Below are 22,051 nucleotides of genomic sequence, written 5' to 3' on the forward strand. Positions count from 1 at the left end.
AATAAGGGACCTAGATAATAAATGGGTGGGCTAAACTGCAAAAAAAAAAAAAAAAAAAAAAAAAAAAAAAAGGCTCATTAAGAAATCATCATGAGACATCACAACCTCATTAACATATGACTACCCACATTTACAACACACATACAGTAAATCAGCAACTTGACCTGACAATGAACTATGCGAGCACACAGAGCTAAGCCAATTATAGCAGAGCTCATTAGCATATATAGAGTGTACAGTATCAAATCCAGCCTGTTTAATTTTTAATCATATTTCTGAAAGTCTCACCCCAGTGCTTTTTTTTTTCCATCACTAATATACTATTATTTTGTTTTTTATTCATATTTGGAACTAGTTTTTATATATTTTCCATTTTAATGTTAATTTTATTTCGTCATTTGTATTAGGTTTATATATACATTTCTATTTCAGTTTTAGTTTTAGTTATTTTGTACTTCAAGTTAAACTAAACAAAAATGAGAAATGTTGCCTTAATGATATTTTATATCATGTAATAAATGTTTTTTTGGTTAAGTTTTAGTTAACAATAATAACCCTGCTTCACCATTTTATATAAATACTTCCTTAATATTTCCAACACAAGCATATTTGTAAACATTACAAAGTTTAATTCATGATGCAGAACCCGAATGATCCAGGAAATCTCACAATGCAAAAACAAATCAAATTAAAACAAGTAATTTATTTTCCTCTCTTCTGTCAACTATGATGCCCATAGGCTTAAAAATATAGAAAATCACTGAAAAAAAAGTAACAAGAAACACAAAACCCACACAAAACAAAGCCAGGCAGAACACATGGTTTGAAGTTTAGCTGTGCTGAAATGCGATCAGGGGTGTGTGACGGGCTTATGATGCCCCCAGTAATGGGGAAACAAGCAGAAAATGTATTCATAAGGGTTAAGCCTCTTTGCTAAAACACAACTCCTGCTGCTTCATGCTGTAAAGAGTTCCATCAGAGGAGCGTCCGCGATAGCGCCACACCGCTTTATCTGCAGTGGGCGGCATTGCTCTCCTGTCTTTAGCTATGCTTCACTAGTAATGCGTGACTGCCACATGACCGCAAACAGGAACTACCAGCAGCAGCATCCCAGAAGACACCAGACACATTCCTGTTGCACTTAGGTTGACCTCGGATCTCACATCATCCCGAACATTCCCTCTGAGCATCTCGGAGTGAGACTTCTGACTGCCACATCAATTATGTCCATCTGTTGAGCTTTGTTTTGCTTTTATTTTCATGGTCGCATGAGAAGGATCTAATGGCATACTTTCCGTTTCAGTGGTTTAAAGTTAAAGGGACAGTGCATTTTATATATACATTTTATATATATCTTGCATTGAAATTAACTTAAAACTATTTTCTATGCAATTACTTTGAATGGGCACTGAAAAGCTTGAAAGCATTAAAACAGACACAAATGTAACAAATACATTTGACATAAATATTAAGTTATATGATAACTTTGTGTGAGAAACAGCCAAATTTACTTTCACTGAAGATCTTGATGTGCATTTGCTTTAATTTGAGTTTTAATAAAAAAATATATGTCCAATTCATGAACAAACTGATTAGATCTGTTCAATGAATTAGTTGATTTAGTTCACCAAACTGACCCGAATGATTCGTTCACAAGTTTGTCTCCTATTTGATGAAGTATGCATCATTGATTCTGTTATTTTCCTGTTTATTACTTTGAAGCTGCTTTGAAACCATCTTTACTATATAAAGCACTATAGAAATAAAGATGACTTCATTTGACAAATCAAACTGTTCCCTACTGATTCTCTCACAAGGGGTTATCAGCTTACTGGAGGAAAAAAAATAATTAACTTACATTTCCTCACACATATTTATTGTATGACTTCAGAAAATGTGAAATATAGTGCACAAATTATTTGGACTCATTTTGTTCGAGCTGCACAATTAATTGTTAAAAGATTGCAATGTTGATTCAAACACCACAAAATCTTATTCTTAAATGACAACAATTCCCCTGTGTCTAATAAACCTTTGACAAAACCTCACCTGAACATTCAAATCTATGTTTGCAGTACTACCAATGACCTAGAGAAAGCAGTTATCATGTAGATATGAAACAGCTTCACAAACAGTCTTTGCAACATCACCAGAAATGGTTATTTCTGTTACAAACACTCAACTATGTTAGCAATCAAAATAGAGCAAATCAGCTTTTGAAAGTGGAGCTTCAAATAACTACTGTATTGATTAAATTGTTATGCCAATAGGGGGCAACAAGTGACTTAAATGTATTTGTCTTTGAATCATTCATTCAAGAGATTTGGACAAAAACGCTGATTCATCTAGTAATGAAACAAGTAAAGTATTTATGAGTGAGTCATTGAATCATTCATTCAAACTGTTTTTTTTTATTTATTTATTTTTTATAACTTATTCAAATTAATTGAACATTTTTAAATTTTATTTTACAGGCTTTTCTCCTCCTTTTAGAACACACTGTAAAAAATTACTCTTGAGGGTGTTAAATACAACCCATGAAAATCAGTTATAGTTTACTTAAATATATGAGTTAGCAAGTAAAATAAAAAATAATGGGTACATTCTACCTACACTATCTATTTTTTAACAGTATTAACTGCAAGACTAAAAAATTAAGTAAAATTTACCCCTAAATATTAGCTTTGGCACCGCAAAGTGCGCATGCGTCAACATCCAGGCGGGAATCGCGGGAGTCACCATTTTCCATGTCATTGGCGGTGGCGGAACCTTGATTGGTGAACCTACGGGTAAGTTTTTATTTAACTTGTTGATATCATCATGAATGCAAATGTTAAGTTGTTTTACGGTAAAATCTACCAGAAAAATAGTCATTTCTCTGTCTCTGTTGTCGCACCACAGTCTGGTGACAGATTGATATGTTAAAATTTGTTGTCAGTCAAGTTAGCATTGGAAGCAGAATACATTGTCCAGTAACGTTACTTGCCCCTGCGAATGCGAGTAAACATCTACGCTTATGATTGAAATATAGCTTCCATTATTATGTACATGGCTGAAATTCGTGAACAGCGAAGCTGTTACACACGAGTGGTTGAACTTGAGCAAGTGAAGAGAGAGAGAGCAATGGACGGTTGATGTAACATACAGACGACAAGGCGTTCGGAGCAGAAAAATAGCAGTAAAGCTGTCGATGTGGTATGCTAGATAATTACTGTTAAAGTTTTCTTGCATTTATCTGTTGATATTGAGTTTTGTGTTAGAAGGGATCAATTTATAAAAGCCATTTTATTATTATTATTATTATTATTATTATCATTTACGGATTTATAATTAACGTTTGCCTTTCCGTGGGCGTTTTTAATTTAATGTCTGTTTTAAAAAAAGTGTTTCGGGGTTTATAAGATCCAAATTTATTGTGAAGTAACGTTAATTAGCCTATTTTTTAATATAGTTGTTTGTATAAGTGAGTGCATCTTCCAGTTCCTGTGTTTTAGCAATGTGCTTCATTCGTGATAATTTATATTAAGTATTTAAAATGCAAAAATGTCAGACTTTTACTACTGTGTCGTAAACAATACTGTGTACTAACTACTAACTGTGTGCTGGTGCCTAAGTGTTACATTTATAAATTTGGTATTACAGCTAATCAGCCTCTGACTGAGCACATGGTTAGCATTAATATGCAGCGATTAGCATGTGCTCTGCTAACGACAAAAAGCAACAGATTGAAAATATGTAATTTTTTTATGTTCCTTATGTGATCTGTAACATAACAGTTGTAATGTTTTTGTAATTGATTTATGTGTTTGAACTTGGATTTTCAAATACACTGCACAAATAACTTCTAGTTGGTGGAATTGTTTAGCAAAATATGGAAAATATAAATGGATATGAATATAAATTATGTGCAATTCATTTTACAGGAGTGTGATAATCTAATAATTTCAATATCCTGTTTCTGACATTTTTTTCTTTTTTCTCCTGCAGCAGAAACCAAAAAAAACACTGACCACCAGCCCTGCTGTCAGTGTTTTAAGAGAGAGGTGGCCTGGATTGTTCAGTAAGGCTCAGGTAAGGATGTTTGTTAGTTTAATTTTTTTTTCTGTCAAGAACTGTTGTTCGTCTCATTTGTTTAATTAAAATTGGTTTCAAACCTTATAATCGCTGACTATAATTGAGAAAATTATTGTATTTTTGTGTTGTCCTTTTACTGATTTACTAGATCAAAGAGGAATTCCGACGTATAACAACAGTCTCCTTGGAGGAGACATTTATGCTGAATCTTGATGCCAAAGGAGGAGCATTTGGTACCAAGATGCATCCTCTCCTGAGCACTGTACATGAGGTATCTTTCTGTTTTGTCTCATTTCACAAAAAAAAAAAAAAAATTAAATTAAAACTCTCAACACACTGAACTTAAAAAAATATATATGTAAATAGACAAAAGCAAAACTATGAAAACTTCTCTTTGAAATAAGTTGATTTTCTGAACCCACTGGCAGTGAGGTTCATGAATTAAAAAGTGAAGTGTTGAAAGTGAAGTGTTGCTAATACAACTTATTGTTTCTCCTTTTTGCATTTAGAATATGTATTGACATATTGTGTTCCCTTCAATTCATTCATCACATTTTCTTAAAAATTCTTTGAGAATTCTTAACCTTACCTTGCATACAACCTGCAGAAATCCAGTAGAGCTTAATAGAAATAGTCACTATGAACTGCTTGAGTTACGTAAAGATTCTTTAAAAAAATTATAAAACCACAGCATACAGGTTTGGAATGACATTCTGGTGAGTCAGTGACACAGAATGTGTATTTTTAGGTGAACTGTCCTTTAAGCTCTGGTTTTCACACTTCTAAACGTGTGGTAACTCAAATTTGCATAAACACCTCTAAACCTTGATTTACATTTATATTCATCTCCATTCTGTACATCCTCTAGACATTTTATCAAATTTAATTCCTTTTTTAATCAACAGAGCCACCAATCTACCGCACTGGAATAGTGCGTGTAAAGCCAAGGGTGAAATTAGTGTGTTTTCTAAGATGTGAAGATTCGCTACTGTAATTCTTTGCACTGTTTCCTTAAAGCAAGGAAACCGGCTGCAAGTAAATTGGATGTTTACCATTCTAAAAAGATGTACATGTGGCTAATAATTTGTGATTTGAATGCTGAATAATAAATTTCAGTGCTGGTAATAACAAACACTTTGAGAGCAGAAGATATGGGCGGGAGAAACCTGCATTATGGATTAGCTTCATATGAATGCACTCTACTAAATATTTCAGAGCCACGTTCTCATCTGCAAAAAAACAATTCGGTGGAAGGCTCTTTGGCATAAGGCTACGTGGAAAATCAAGAGCGCAAATTTGCAAATCATATACTTGAAGGAATGCAAATATGTTTATTTGTGTGCATCCATTCAAGCTCATTTAAAATTCATCGTTTGATACATGAATCACTTTTGTTTGTTGGATATAGAAAACAAAATGCATTTGCATAATACAACATATTTTTCAAAGAATAATTTTCTCTCTCAAAACAAAAATGTCATGGAGCCGCACATGCAAAAAGAGCAAAAAAAGGACCTTATAATTAGTCAAACTCACTGTTAAGTTAGTGTCTCATTCCCTCTGATGGAGTCTTGGGAAACAGCTTTGCGCAAACAAAAATAACCATCACACTCCACAATCTCCTACTGGACTGGACTCCCCACAAAACCCTTATCAAACGAGTCTGAACCACTTATTTAACAAATCACTCAGCATAAACTAACTCACAGTACATCATCTATAAGGAGGAGTCATTATGAACCATAAGGAGCACAAATTAAAATATTAATGCAACATATGCATGATGTTTATTAAAACCTGCAACAACGCTTGACAACTGAGAGGTAAAACATTTACCTTTGGGGTATTGTCACAGATCCCTTGTCTCCTGGACTCCAATTCCCATGATCCTCGTCTCCTCACCTGCACTCACTTCCCTTGTCAGCTCCCCATCAGCACTCATCATCTACACCTGGACTTTCTCATCAGCACTCCCTATTTATATGGACTCACTCCCTTCACTCCTTGTCTGTTCTTAAATGTTATACTATGTGTTTTGATGTTGTCTCTCTACGTTGTGTCAATAAAAACCCATTTGCTGTGGATGTCCGTGAACGCCTCGTCTTTAACAACACCAGACCGTAACAGGTATATGTACAACCAAAATCTAATGTCACGCTAACCACTAAAAATGAAAGCTTTGCTGGAGAAAATGTTTGTATAAATTACAGCAGCACATAATACTGTTTTTTCCAGAAAAAAAAATGCACTGTTGAGGAAAAAAAAGGAAGAAAAAAAAAAAGTTGGTCACCTTTTATACATTCAGAAATTATGTGAAATACTGTGAATAAAACAAAACATTTACAAACATTATAAACACTACATACACTATTCCACAACAAATCCTTTAAAATGTAATGTTATTCAGAAAATTAGTTTTAAAAAGCATAAAAGAAACATCATTTAGTGGCATTCATTCACTATAAAAAAAATGATTTGTTGGTTTAACTTTAAAAAGTAACCCAGTTGTTCCCTTAAAATTGAGTTAATTGATATTTTAGTTAATACCAAGAAAGAAAGAGAACAACATGTTTTTCTTTGTATTAACTCAAATATTTAGTTTAAATGAACTCAAAATTTAAGGAAGCCTGGCTACTTAAAGTTAAACCATCAAATCATTTTTTTTTTTTTACGGTCTTAAAAGCAAAATTTATTATAAATGCCAAGCCTAAACTAATTAATTTAAAGCAAAACTGAAACTACAGGCATGTGGGAAGTGCATAAACTTGGGCTAACGTGTCTCTCTCATTCAGCACCATTCCAAATGTGTGTGCTTTGTGCATGTTTTGCGTGTTTGACATTAATTGCATTATATAAGTCGCATTAGAATTACAGTCGCAGTGTTTCAGATGATTAAAAAATGCAACTTACATTCCAGAAAATTGGGTGCTTCATATTATGAATAAGTGCTTGAAGCAAACTCAGAATGCAACAATTTTTGAGACAGTTTTTATGCATCATTTGATAAAGTATATTGCTGTACATGGGCAGAAACAAATAATATAAAATACCAAGATCAGTCACAGTCACATTAATCTTCATCTTGCCAACACTCAACACCAGTGTTTCGCCAGACACGGGTCACATGACCTCCACTGACTTCACTCCTATTAGTATTCACTGCATTGTTAAACAATTCTCAACTTTGTCACATCACCAACTCTTGCTGAAAAGACTGACTTCAGATCACTGATGGCCATACAAATGTATCATCTGCTGTATAAATAAAAGCAGAAACTCTACTAATTGCATACAGTCATCCCACCCAGGCCTAATATATTCTGTCTCCTTTAGTCGTTAGGAGTGTGTAGGATGCAGGACAGCAGCAGGGAAGGAAGGGAAAAAAAAAAACATCATTTGGCTTCCTGACCGGCAGTCTACCGTCAGCAGCACCTGCACCGCTGACTGCCTGGTAAAGCAGTATTATTACAATGTCAGCTTTAATCAACATTGTACTCAGCAATGAGATTGTGCAGCGCTGCAGTTGTAGAGTGTGGCGTCCTGATCAGCCTACTGACCACTAAAACACACGGACACATACAGTAACTCATGCTTCAAGATCTGCTGTTCAAGCAATATTAGAGCAACAGTGAATGCTATCTTTGTTTTTTTACCATGCATTTTCTCCATATATAGCCTACACACTTAAAAAAAAAAAAAAAAAAAAAAAATATATATATATATATATATATATATAAATAAAGAGCAATCAGTTGTGACATGAATCACAAACCAAAAGCTTTGATTCAGTTTACGATGTTCTTAGAGCTAACAGAGATATACAGTACTTGAATCATGTTTTTGAATAAAAAAAAAAATCTCTTCTGCTCACTACACCAAGACTGCATTTATTTGATTAAACATGCAGGAAAAACAGTAATACTGTGAAATATTATTAAAATTTATCAATATATTTTGAAATGTAATTTTAAATTTTCACCATCATTACTCGAGTCTTTTGTTACATTGTCCTTCAGAAATCATTCTAATATGATTTGCTGCTCAAGAAATATTTCTTATTATTAGCAATGTTGAAAAAAGTTGTGCTGTTTGCCCGTTTCATATTTTTGTTTGCTCATCTTAGCTGGTTTAAGCTGGTCTCCCAGTCTGACCAGCTCAAAATGCTTCTAAAACCAGCTAGCAAACCAGCTTAAGATGGTTTAAGCTGTTAATTATAATTATAATTTTATTATTGCCTTGAAGAAGTTGCATAGTCGATATTTACATTCCAGATGACAAAATAATTACTAAAATAACATGTATTATCAAAAGAAGTTCACATACTGTTGGTTCTAAGTGTGTTTCGCCATTGAGCATCAAAGACTGTTTTGTGATAGTCGTGCAGGAGTCCTGGTTTATCCGTAGCAGTAAAATAAAAATCTACACACCCTGTAAGCTATTTGGTTTCCCAGCATGCTCAGCACATTTAAGTTTTTCTTAACCACAGTGGCTTTATGATGTTGAGATCCAATTTCGTCACTTTGACAACTGAGAAACTCATATACAACTGCAAACAGCCACAGATGCTTGAGAATCTTACAGAACATCTTACAAATTGTGCAAGGGTTAAATAGATTTATGAGCACATACACATACATACACGGCATCACTTTTCATTCAATTGCTCAAAAAAAGTATAAAAAATAAAAATAAAAAATAAACTGTCTGACCAGAAACCTCGGGATTTCCCTCAATAATGTTTAACTCAAAATTGGGACATCACTCTTTATTAACTTCATCAGCTCGCACATTTCTTTTAAATTATGCTTAATTACATATAGCCTCACATTAGCCTGGTGTGTTTTTTCAGGATTAGTTCACTTCAGAATTAAAATTTTGTGATAATTTACTCACCCCCGTGTCATCAAAGATGTTTATGTCTTTCTTTCTTCAGTCGAAAAGAAATTAAGGTTTTTGAGGAAAACATTCCAGGATTTTTCTCCATATAGTGGACTTCAACAGGGTACAATGGGTTGAAGGTCCAAATTGCAGTTTCAATGCAGCTTCAAAGGGCTTTACATGATCCCAGCCAAGTAATAAGGGTCTTGGGGGTAGGTAAATTATTAATTATTACAATCTAGAAAAGTTATGCACTTTATAAGACTGAAAATGATTTTAAAATATCTTGAAATCAAAGTACTGTCAGGTTGCAGAAGGATGCAGTGATGTTTGAGATATTTATATGACCACACAGACACACACACACACACACACACATCTATTCAAACCTCATCTGCGGGAAGATCTATTGAAATTATGCCAGCCTTCCAGCTGCCCTGCCACAGGCATTTAACCATACGAGTGGTAATGAGAGACGATAGGACGGAGGTGTCTCACTGCATTCCTGTCTAACCACCCTTAACATACCTTTACCGCCATCACTGGCATTCATCTAACTGCATCGAACATCTCATTCACTTGTGATTTTAATAGAAGCTGACTTTATAACAGTCTAGTCAAAGAAATAATGTCAATGAAAATATTCATCATCTAATATTGAAGATGGACTCATTTGAATTTATAGAGATGAAATTTAAAAATGCATTTACATTCTACTAATTGACTTAATTGATTTAATTTTAATTACACTTTCAAAACAGACCATTAAAATGTGTTCTTACAAGGGCTGGGCTATATATCGAATAATCATGAAACATTACAGATGCTTTTGCTGGCAATATAAAATTTAACAACACTATGATGCTTTTAATGCATCATTTTATCTGGCCATTAAGATCATGTTAGACTAGTTTTACAATAATTCCTTGATTTTCTTTAAATAGACTTACTGTAATTTACCTCTTGCATTAAACATTTTAAAATAGGGTTCCTCTACTGTACATCAGGGTTTCCAAATTGGGGTTTTGAAAAACTAATAATTAATTAAATCATAAAAATGTAAAATTAAATTTAAAAAAAAATGTACAAACAATCAAAAGACAACACTAAAAAATATGAGATATTTTATTTGTTCACATGCATGTCATTTTGCTATTAACTAATATAACAAAGGTGTTGTTAAAGGCAGGGTAGGCAATTTGTTCCAGAAACATTTTTTGTTATGCTGTCTGAAAGTCTCTTCACATCCTGATAGCAGTCACTAAGTTATGTCGTCTAAATATACTATATATCATCTGTGGAAGGAGTAGGACCATAAATATCCTACCTGCTTGTCAGTGTATGTATTTCCATACCGTGCACTCTGCTTACCCCACATACATCACACATCTTCAGCACATTTCATGCTATGCAGAGTTAGACAGACATCAGCCATGAGCACCGAAACAGCAGCCATCTTTTACAGTTCCTCCTGAACCAAAACAACGAGCATATGCTGCTTTCATGCCATAACTACCGTATTTGGAAGAGATGGAAACCTGTATGTGTCGGTATACTTGGAGAGGTTAGTAACTTGAATTAATACATTACAATGGCAACACTATCAACGGCGAAATGATCTGCAGCAGTTAGGCAGTACAGGTCAGTGCTCTTTAAAGCTGCAGTCCACGATTTTTCCTCTTTGTCGCCATCTCTTGTTTGAAACCTGCAATTGCAGTCATATGCGGAACAGTTATCGGTACGTGCGTTGTGCAACGGCACAGCTCGTCAGCGCGGATGAATCTAATGCTTGCTGTCAGTCACCACACCGGTGTGGATACTGTACTTCAGAATCACAGATTCTACGTCTTGAAAGTATGACCAATATAAGAATTTTCACTGGAAGATATCATCTGAACAAGTAAGTAACATGTCTGCCACTTTTATTCTGACCAACTGAGGAAAAAAGTATTAGGCCTACAATAAATTGCGCTGCCAATGATGATTAAATCTAACGATTGCTTAGCTCGGATCACGCCAAACCGTGCAAATTATTATTACTGTTATACTTGCTCTCAAATTGTTAATGTTAACAACATCATCATTTCATGACTATGTGTATTTAGTGTATATTAGCGTTACCTGTAGATTTCAATTTCTGTAGCCACTCCACAGTCCAAAGTCTTTTGCTTTTTGACTACGGGTAAATCTCCAGTTGTCACTGATGATTGTCATTTGGACCTTTCTGGATTACAATCTGCCATCAAAATGATAAGTTTAATTATTTCAGCTGCTGTGAGAAAAGGCTATAAATGATCCGCTACCAGCAGCGTCCTCACGTGATAAAACTGACTAGCCTGGATTGGACTCCTTCCTTTCTGTTTACGGACGTGACGTAATGACGCACAGAGGAACTGTTGAATGCTCAAATTTCCTGCGGAAATCCACCATGTCGCTCTCATTATAAAACATTATTACAAGCTTACCGTTGTGAATCGAGCTAAGATAAAGAGATTGTTTTGAACACTGGCTGGTTATGTACTTGCTCAAAAATTGATTTTGGATAATTTTTAACCAAAAAAAGTTGCGGACTGCAGCTTTAAGTTGTTTATGTTCATTATTATTGTAATGTTATGTGCAAGGGCTGTCACAGAAGCTCTAAGACTTTGGTAAGATCCTAGTGCTGTTTAATAGGAAAATCCAGAATCATTGTCACAGCCAGGCAAAGGGTCAAAAACACAAGTAACCAGTCCATAAAACATGAAAACAAAAACAGCAAGAGTGCTCAGCAGAGATGTTCACAAGTCCCTGCGGTCAAGTCCAAGTCAAGTCTCAAGTCTTTGAGGACCAGGTCAAGTCAAGTCCAAGTCAAGTCTCACGTCTTTGAGGTCCAAGTCAAGTCTCAAGTCTTTAGGGGTCCAAGTCAAGTCTCACGTCTCCGTGGTAGTGGCAATAGTCTGGGGTGGAGTGCCCTCTGGCACTCCAGCAGGTGATCATGACATTACCCCCCCCTTTAAGGAGCAGATTCCAGACGCTCCACAAGAGCCAAAACAAAAATGTCAGGAGGGAGGTGGAACGGAGGAGGATCAGGGGAGGGATGGTGGGCTGGATGGTTGGCCAGGTCGGTGGATGGGGCAGGGGAACAGGAACGAAGGCTTTACAGGTGGCCAGTTCAGGGCAGGCTGCCACCACAGCAGCGCAAAGGGGCTTGAAGGGCCCCACGGCAAAACAGATGACCACCACAGCATTGCAGACAGGCCTGAAGATCCCCACGGTGGCACAGACAACCACCACAGCAGTACAGATGGGCTTGAGGATCCCCACGGTGGCGCAGATGACCACCACAGCAGTGCAGACAAGCTTGAAGATCCCCACGGTGGCACAGACGACCACCACAGCAGTGCAGACGGGCTTGAAGACCCCCACGGTGGAGCATAGGACCACCACAGCCATGCAGACGGACTTGTAGACCTCCACGGTGGCGCAGACGACCACCACAGCAGTGTAGACGTGCTTGAAGACCCCCACGCCGGAGCAGATGACCACCACGGCCGTGCAGACGGAACTGAAGACCCCCATGGTGGATCAGGTGGATCTAGAGGCCAACACAGCTGACTAGGCAAAACTGAAACATAAGGCACAGAGAAGTTAGGGGTAACAGGACAGGCAGGGAGCTCAGGAACACGCCCTTCAAGGCATTGCTCAGAGTGACATCCAGTGACATGGTCATATTAAGGCAGGCAAACAGTTCAGGAACGACCTCTACGGTCGTATAGAGGCAGACAGGAAACTCAGGAACCACTCTCGTGGTCCAATCAGGGCTGACCGGGGACTCAGGGAGGACCTCTGTAGTTATCTTAGGGCAGACAGAAAATTCAGGGTCGACCTCCTTAGTCTTATCAAGGCAGACAAGGAACTCAGGGGTGACCTCCTTGGTCGTATCAAGACAACTCAGGGAACTCAGGAACTAGAACAGGCTCTGAAGCGGACTCATGGGCTAAAGGCTCAGGCATGGCAACCATCTCAGCTGAAGGCTCAGGTGTGGCAACCATCTTGGCTGAGGGCTCAGGCGTGGCAGCCATCTCAGCTGAGGATTCAGGAGCAGACTCACCAACTGGAGCTGATTCTGGAATGAACTCATGGACTGGAGCGGGCTCATGGACTGGAGTTGATGTCTGCACAGCCCACACACACCAAATGGCTGTAGCCACAACGGCCAGTGCTGCAATTTCAGCAGGTGATCATGACAAGGGCCCCCGACCAACATTTGAGAGCAGTGGCGCTGGTGCCACTAAGTTCTACAAAAGGTGGCACCAGCACCTGATTTGGTGGAACTGGTTTCTTTTCTTTTTTTTTTATAAATCATTAAGGTAATTTAATCATTTTACTATTGTTTTGCATTAATAAGCAGTTACTAATAATATTACATGTTTATTCATTGGAAATTTGACAGCAAGGCACTGAGCTTGAATTGAGATGCACACAAGATTAACCCTATGGAGTCATGAAACGCAGTGGCGCGTTTTGCAGGATTTTTTTCACTTTGCAGAAAAACAGACTTAAAATACTCTGTCATTTTTTGTCATAGAGACAGAAGTAATATATTAATTGAAACTATAGAATGTCTTCTTTTATTTGTGTACACTCAGAGTAAAAACAAAATGTGTGCTTTTTGCAAAAGTGTCTATCTGCATGTTATAACCATGGTTATAGCGATCTCTGGAAGTCTCTGTTAGTTCCTGGAATGTCGCATGGTATGCCTGTTCTTCATAACGAGACATTTGTGGACTAAATGTGCACAGAGCGCCCTCCGGCTGCCAGTATAAATTGAAAACACAGTATCCATTACTGATGACAATAAATATTGAATAAATATTACTCCTCTGTATAGAAAACTGACATAAACATATGAGAATCCATCAATATTTCTCCAAATGTGCATGCTTTCAAGCTAAAAGCCTATATGAAATGCCATAGAGATAACATGAATATCCAGACGCTTTGCATCATAGAAATACAATATATTTTAAAGTATATTAAAATAGAAAACAATTATTTTAAATTGTAATAATATTTCACAGTATTGCTGTTTTTTCTGTATTTTTGATATACAGCATGATGAACATGAGACTTCTTTTAACAACATTATAATAGTAATGCATCCAATCTTTTGATTGATACTGAAATTTAAACTATAATAGGCCTATACACATTTTTCTTCACATGATGCGCAATTATATGTGCATGCATGAGATCACAAAGATCATGTTTTCTGTCAAGAGTGGACATTATATTAACATTAACAGCTGATATGATCCTGTTATCAGAGGTTTTTTTTCATATAGCCTACCTGACTGAAGGGCTCATTATGCAGGTCATTATGCGGGTCTTTGTCTTCTCAGGTATGAATCACAACATTATTCATGAAGATTCACACATCCATGCATACTGTGTGTCTTGACAAAAAGTGTCTTACAAAATTTAAATCAATATATTGTTTTACATGAACGAGTAGGCAGGATAATTTTTACATCATTTTGAAGCAAAAACTCTAGTCTACAACCCCCAATAACCAGAAGTCTTGTGAACACATATTTTGTGGCCTTATTTCAGTGACTTAAGTTTTTTGTTTTTTCAATAACCACGCATAAACGTTATTCCTTCAAAAATAAAAAAATGTACATACATGTTGCTCACATATTATGGTAGCCTAGTTTGTGCTGAATACAGTGTAATGACACCTTTTCCATTAATATTTTTATGAACAACTGGAAAAAGCATTTTCCTGGGCATTTCAAAACTTCTTCAGGGCTGCTTGTGTGGATGCAGTCATTTTTGACTGCAAATGATGAGGTAATTTGATTAAATGTACTGGATTTATGACATTTTGCAGTTAGAAATATATGTTCAATTTTAATATTATTTTAAGTTAGAATTAAATGAACTACTCAGCATTTGTTCGCGTACCCCCTTCTGTCACTTCACGTACCCCCAGGGGTACGCGTACCCCAGTTTGGGAACCACTGCTCTAGAGGGTTAACTTATTAACAGTAACGTGCAAAAACATTTTTAGTAACACTTTCCAATAAGGTTCATTAATTAACATTAGTTAACTAACATGAACTAATAATGAACTGCACTTATACAGCATTTATTAATCTTTATTAATGTTAATTTCAACATTTACTAATACATTATTAAAATCTTGTTAACATTAGTTATTGCACTGTGAACTAACATGAACAACTATTTTCATTAACTAACATTAACGAAGATTAGTAAATAGTAACAAATGTAATGCTCATGGTTAGCTCATGTTATATATTAACTAATGTTTAACTAATGAACCTTATTGGAAAGTGTTACCACATTTTTATAGGGAAAAATGTAAATATTCTACTCTTAAAGGTGCCCTAGAATTAAAAATTGAATTTATATTGGCATAGTTAAATAACAAGAGTTCAGTACATGGAAATTACATACAGTGAGTCTCAAACTCCATTGTTTCCTCCTTCTTATTATAAATCTCATTTGTTTAAAGGGCACCTATTATGCAAAATTCACTTTTACATGGTGTTTGACCATAAATGTGTGTTGGCAGTGTGTGAGCAAAACCACCCTAGAATGAGAAAAATCCACCCAGTGGTTTTTTTACAATCTCAATAATTCATAAGCACTGTCTCAGAACGCCCTGTTCTAAGATTGCTCTCACTGTGACGTAGAATTGCGCTAAGCCCCACCCACGTGGTTTGATTGACAATCTGGTTTTGGCATAGACCCTGCCCTCGGTGATCGGTCAACCATCCTCCATTGTTTCAACGACAGCCGGTAATGTCTCCTAAGAAACATAAGTGTTCTGTTGTGGGATGTAATAATGAACATAGTAGTTTTCACTTACTTCCGACATCAGAGCCACTGAAAACGCAGTGGATGGATTTTATTTACGAAGGAAAGGCGCCACTCAAAATTCCAAAATATGTTTATGTTTGCGCGAATCATTTTTTGACTGACTGTTTTGAGAACGAGGGTCAATTCAAAGCAGGTCTTGCTTCAAAGTTAATCCTCAAGTGTGGATCGTTGCCTACTGTTCGCGATCCAACGTCACCTCCAGAAGAAGTAAGTGTATTTAATGTTTTTTGAGCAAATAGTCATTTCAGTCGATGTCAGTGTTATAACAGAGACACAGAGGCAGGAATAAAAGCAATGCTGGTAAGTTTATTTGTGAAACAGTTGAGCAGATGGTGAAATAGCGAGTAAATAGCAGTTCTTGAATGGATGAGGGAATGTGATACTGTCCTTTGATGTTTTGCAGATGCAGACGGAGAGATGAGTAGAGGGATGACGGCGGAGACACTCACACACACAAGCAGGTAGGCACACGAGGGGACCAGGAGACGAAGGAGCTGAAGGAGACGACTGGAGCAGGTAAGTATGGCGTTTAGGAGTCCTTGAGGTAAGCATACAGATGCTGTAGTGCAAACGAGACCGGACAAATGCTGTGTGTGAAGTGTGGGTGCTTTATAGTGCTGATGATTGCAGTGATGATGAGGTGCAGGTGACGGTGATCAGAACTCGGGTGATTGAGTGCGTGGGTAAGGCAGTGAGGTGGAACCTGACGTGTCTGTGACAGTACCCCCCTCCCACGGCCCGCTCCTGAGGGCCGCGGACCCCGACGTCGTGGTGGCGCCCCTCTAGGGCGTGGGGCAGGTCTGTCTGGATGGTTGGTGTGGAAGGTCTGTAACAGAATAGGATCAAGGATATCATTCTTGGGAACCCATGAGCGTTCCTCGGGGCCATAGCCTTCCCAGTCGACCAGATACTCGAGTTGACCACCACGGCGCCGGGAATCCAGAATCTCGTGTACGACATAAGCAGTGCCATCATCCAGGATGAGTGGAAGGGGGGGCTCGGCGGCTGCCACGTCAGGTTCTGTGGAGGGAAGAACAGAAGGGTGGTGAGGTTTGAGCAGTGATACGTGGAATGTAGGATGAATTCTACTGTACTGTGCTGGGAGTTGGAGACGGTAGGTGACGGGGTTGATCTGCCGGACGATGGTGAACGGGCCAATGAAGCGGGGACTCAGCTTCTTGCAGGGCAGACGCATCCTGATGTCTCTGGTGGACAGCCAGACCTTCTGCCCCGGTTGGTAGACTGGAGCGTCGGAGCGCCGAAGGCCGGCTGTCATCTTGCGTCTGCGCAGGGCTCTCTGCAGTTGGTGGTGAGCCGAGTCCCAAACCCTCTCGCTCTCCCGGAACCAGTAGTCGACTGCGGGAACGTTGGAGGGTTCCCCATCCCAGGGGAACAGTGGGGGTTGGTAACCGAGTACACACTGAAACGGTGTTAATCCAGTTGTGGCTTGACGGAGGGAGTTTTGTGCGTACTCGGCCCAACCCAGGTACTGGTTCCAGGAGTTCTGGTGGCCGTGACAGAAGGTACGCAGGAAGCGGCCTATCTCCTGGATCTTCCGTTCCGTCTGCCCGTTCGACTGAGGATGGTATCCAGATGACAGGCTGACGGTCACACCCAGGAGGGAGAAGAACGCCTTCCAGACGTGGGAGATAAACTGGGGTCCTCTGTCGGAGACGATGTCTTCGGGTATTCCGTAGTAACGAAAAACATGGTTGAATAACAGTTCTGCGGTGGTCATGGCGGTAGGTAGACCCTCCAGGGGGATCAGACGGCAGGATTTTGAAAAGCGGTCTACCACTACCAGGATGCCAGTGTGACCATCAGACTCAGGGAGATCGGTGACGAAGTCCACTCCCAGGTGTGACCAGGGTCTCTCAGGAACGGGCAGAGAATGGAGCTTGCCGGTGGGAAGATGGCGTGGGCTCTTGGAGATGGCGCACTCCCTGCAGCCCTGCACGTACCTTCTGACATCGTTGGCCATGTTGGGCCACCAGAAGCGTTGTTTGAGCAACGAGAGGGTTTCATTGACCCCCGGGTGGCCAGTGCCAAGTGAAAGAGTGGGTATTGTGCAGAAGTGGAGTGCGTCGTGCCCATGTGACGTATTGCAAGCCTTGGGGGCAACCCGGCGGAGTGCGTGTGGAGGCATTGGAGGAGGGAACGGTTTCTTCGGACCATTGGATGGGGCTCACGAAGATTGACTCCGGCAGGATGGTCTCTGGGGCTTCGGGTTTTTCCTCTGGGGCATGGAGGCGAGAGAGAGCATCAGCTTTGGTATTTTTTGAACCGGGGCGATACGTAATGGAGAAGTTGAACCTTGAGAAAAACATAGCCCAGCGAGCTTGGCGAGGGTTGAGTCTTTTGGCAGCCTTTAGATACTCAAGGTTTTTATGGTCGGTGAGAACTTGGAAAGGATGTGTAGCCCCCTCCAGCCAATGCCTCCACTCCTCTAGGGCAAGCTTGACGGCCAGGAGTTCGCGGTCACCGATGTCGTAGTTGACCTCCGCCGGGTTGAGCTTGCGGGAGAAGAAGGCGCATGGATGGAGTCTACTTGGTATCCCCTGCTGCTGCGAGAGGACCGCTACCACTCCGGTGGTGGAGGCGTCCACCTCCACGACGAAAGGTTAAGTCAGGGTTAGGGTGGACGAGGAGGGGAGCGGTGGTGAAGGCTCTCTTGAGGGTCTCGAAGGCGTTGGTGGGTTGTGGGGTCCAGGACAGAGACTTGGGCTGGTGACGGAGCAGGTTGGTAAGTGGACTGACGATGGTACTGTAGTTCTTGATGAATCGGCGGTAGAAGTTGGAGAATCCTAGGAAACGTTGGAGTTCTTTAATTGTTGATGGAGTGGGCCAGGTTTGAATAGCGGAGACCTTCCCCTCGTCCATCCGGATGCCACTGTGGTCAATCACGTACCCAGGAACTGGACGGAGGGCTGGTGGAAGGAGCACTTTTCAGCTTTGAGGAAGAGTTGGAATTGCCGTAAGCGTTGGAGGACCTCCGCAACGTGGTGGCGATGTTCGGCCAAGCTCCGGGAGTAGATGAGGATGTCGTCAATATACACCAGAACGAACTTGTGGAGAAACTCCCGGAGCACCTCATGTATGAAATCCTGGAATACGGAGGGGGCGTTGACCAGGCCATACGGCATTACAAGGTATTCGTAGTGTCCGGTGGGCGTGACGAAGGCGGTCTTCCACTCGTCCCCCTCACGTATCCGGATGAGGTTATACGCGCTGCGGAGGTCCAACTTGGTGAACACAGTGGCACCGCGGAGATGTTCCAGGGCCGCTGGGACGAGGGGAAGTGGGTAGCGGAACTTGACAGTTATTTTATTGAGGGCACGGTAGTCTATGCAGGGCCGCAAGCCTCCGTCCTTCTTAGCCACAAAAAAGAAGCTTGAAGCAGCAGGGGAAGTAGACGGGCGGATGTAACCTTGAACTGAGGGCCTCTTTGATGTATTCCTCCATGGCCTTCTCCTCCGGTATTGACAGGGGGTAAATGCGTCCCCTGGGCACTGGCTCACCCGGTAGCAGATCGATGGCACAGTCCCATGGCCGGTGTGGAGGAAGCTTGGAGGCGCGTTGCGGGCAGAAAACGTCACTGAAGTGGGCGTAGTCCGGGGGGACATCCACGGAGCGCTTCTCTACAGGACTTTCGATGGACGTGGCATTGATAGAGAGAGTCTTGGAGAGTGGAGATCTCGGAACAGGAAGTTCTGGGAAGCAGTCAGGAAAGCAGTGGTCGCCCCACTTCAGGACTTCGCCCGTGCGCCAGGAGATGGTGGGACTGTGTTTTTCCAGCCAGGGGCGCCCTAGAACTAGCCTGACTACGTCAGACTTCCTACTTCCGCTCAATTTCATTTCGCTTCTGTACTCAGTCTGATACAGCGTCAGAGCTTTGTGTTTGCCACCGGTCTGGAAACAGCCGGGCCAATCAACGAACAGAGGGCGGGCTGAGAGCCGTGACGTAGATGCTAAGCGCCGAGTTTTACATTGTAGGTTAGAGAAATCGAAAACCGAAACGACCGCGGAAATGGGAAACGAGACACGGGATGCAAACTTCGGGATGCATTAACTTCGCATAATCTGCAAAAGTCGTTTACAGCCATGTTCACTCCGGTATTTCGCTCACATCATCATGTGTTTACAACAGGTTTACAGTGGAAGTTCAATCATAGATTTGAGTTCGATGCATGATGTCTGTGCTTCGATGCGGCTGTACAGGCGGATAACATACGTCATAACTAAACGTATCTGATTGGCTTACGGGTAACCAATGATTTTAAACTTCAGACAAGCGTCCCCTAGCGAGAGAGAAAACACTTCTCTATTATGCCATTCCAGACTCTGTCTACGAAGCAAAGTGAAGTAGCAGAGTCTGGTATTACCAGGCTACCCTAGAACCACGTCAGCAGTGGACTCCTCCAGAACCAGCAGATAGATGTTTTCAGTGTGTAGCATGCCCACTAGGGATGGGAATTGATAAGAATTTAACGATTCCGATTCCATTATCGATGTTGCTTATCGATCCGATTCCTTAATGATTCTCTTATCGATTCTCATTGGGTGAGGTAATAAGTACAAATTTGTTTGTTTGTATTAACTCGCTTTAATATCTGATCAGAAGACACAGAACAGAGTATACGCACATTATGTGTAGCAACCTCAGAACAAACCTAAAATTAGGTGAGCTACTTCTTCAAGTAAATTCCAGGGACATATAGCCTTGTTTCTCAACCAGTATTCACATTCACAGTAGATCACATTCATTGGTCCAGACAAAAATAAATAAATAAATAAAACTGCCATAATCCCTGTTAGCTCCGCTGGTGCTTAACTCGCTGGTGGTGTCGTTGTGTAGTACTGTATCAAACACGCGACAGTCCTGCAAATGAATTGCATGCTGTGTGGCCAAATGTTTCTGCATATTGGAGGTAGTTCCCCCCTTTGACGAAATGGAACTTTTACAAGTGTTGCAAGTGACTGTATTGTCGTCTTTTCGCGTAAAATGTAACCAAACTTTAGATCGCTTCTGCCTCGATGCCATGTTTGCTGCGTTCTAAACCAAAACAACGCAGCGTGTGTGTGACGTCATGACACGTTAGCAACGAGAGGAACCGATAAGCAGAATTGTTAAGCCGGCATGCTAACGGTTCAAAGGAATCGATTCACTTGGCACCGGTTCTTAAGAAGAACCGGTTCTCGATTCCCATCCCTAATGCCCACGCGGAGTTGAAGTGGTCCAGCACAATGACGGACGGTCTTACGGCTCAGGGGTTTGCCCGTGATGGAGTGGATTTGATAGTTAACCGGAGACGGGGAGATCTTGAGCTTGAGTTGTCGACAGAGGGTGCCGGAGATGAAGTTTCCCGCTGACCCTGAGTCGAGGAGCGCCACCACTGGAACAGAGGTATTTGCAGCAGTAAGGGTTATCATGGTAGTGAGTGATTGCATTTTCTGAATGGAAGGAATTATTGCACTCACCACGGGCCGAGGAGGACGGGTTGGGCATGTAGAGATGACATGCCCCGGTAATCCACAGTATAGACACAAGTTCAGAGTCAGTCTTCTTTGTCTTTCACTAGCTGAGAGGCGTGAGTGGTCTACTTGCATTAGCTCGTTGGCTGGTTCTGGAGGGCTGACGGGCTCGGACCGACGGAGGAGGATGGTAGACGGTAACTGGCCCTGGTGCTCGAGGAGACACGACTGCATACGAGAACCCACGCGGATGGCGAGTTGGATGAAGCGTTCGAGTCCTATGGAGTCCTCGTATGCAGCGAGATGCAGCCGCACATTAGGCTCCAATCCCTGACGGAAAGTGGTGATGAGGGCTTGTTCATTCCATCCGCTGGTGGCGGCTAGCGTTCTAAACTGCAAGGCATATTCGTTAACAGAGAGATGTGCTTGTTTCAAATTATAGAGTTTCTCACCAGTCGATGAATCTGTTAGAGATTTCCCGAAGACCTCACGGAAGTGAGAGACGAACGCCGAATACGACTTGACAACGGAGCCCTTCAGAGTCCATAGCGAGTCTGCCCATTGTAGGGCCTTACCTTGCAGTTGTGAAATGATGAACGCAATTTTAGCCGTGTCGGTGGGGTAGAAGTGCGGCTGCATCTCCAGGACCAGTTCGCATTGGAGAAGGAATCCGCTGCAGTCCTCCGCCGATCCAGAGTAGGGCGCCGGTTTGGCCATGGAACTGGCGGTGAATGCTGGT

The 22,051-nt window shown here is 40.7% G+C and overlaps 1 protein-coding gene and 1 long non-coding RNA gene across 5 annotated transcripts in view; one reads left to right on the forward strand and one right to left on the reverse strand.

The window, feature by feature from the left end:
• The window catches only part of LOC125268434 (kelch-like protein 29), a 236,254-nt gene that overhangs the window by 171,230 nt on the left and 42,973 nt on the right, over positions 1-22,051 (reverse strand). The window contains exon 1 of one of the 4 annotated variants that reach the window (XM_048190628.1): positions 5,911-5,967. The exons of the other annotated variants lie outside the window; for them this stretch is intronic. The gene's annotated coding sequence lies outside the window, so the exon portion shown is untranslated. Of the gene's footprint in view, positions 1-5,910; positions 5,968-22,051 lie in introns of those variants that run through there. 4 annotated transcript variants of the gene reach the window in all.
• Positions 508-7,808, forward strand: LOC125268437. Its single transcript, XR_007184883.1, has 3 exons — positions 508-4,071; positions 4,223-4,345; positions 4,980-7,808. It is a non-coding gene; the product is annotated as an uncharacterized LOC125268437 (long non-coding RNA).

Source organism: Megalobrama amblycephala, linkage group LG5 (assembly GCF_018812025.1).
Source record: "Megalobrama amblycephala isolate DHTTF-2021 linkage group LG5, ASM1881202v1, whole genome shotgun sequence".
NCBI lineage: Eukaryota > Metazoa > Chordata > Actinopteri > Cypriniformes > Xenocyprididae > Megalobrama > Megalobrama amblycephala.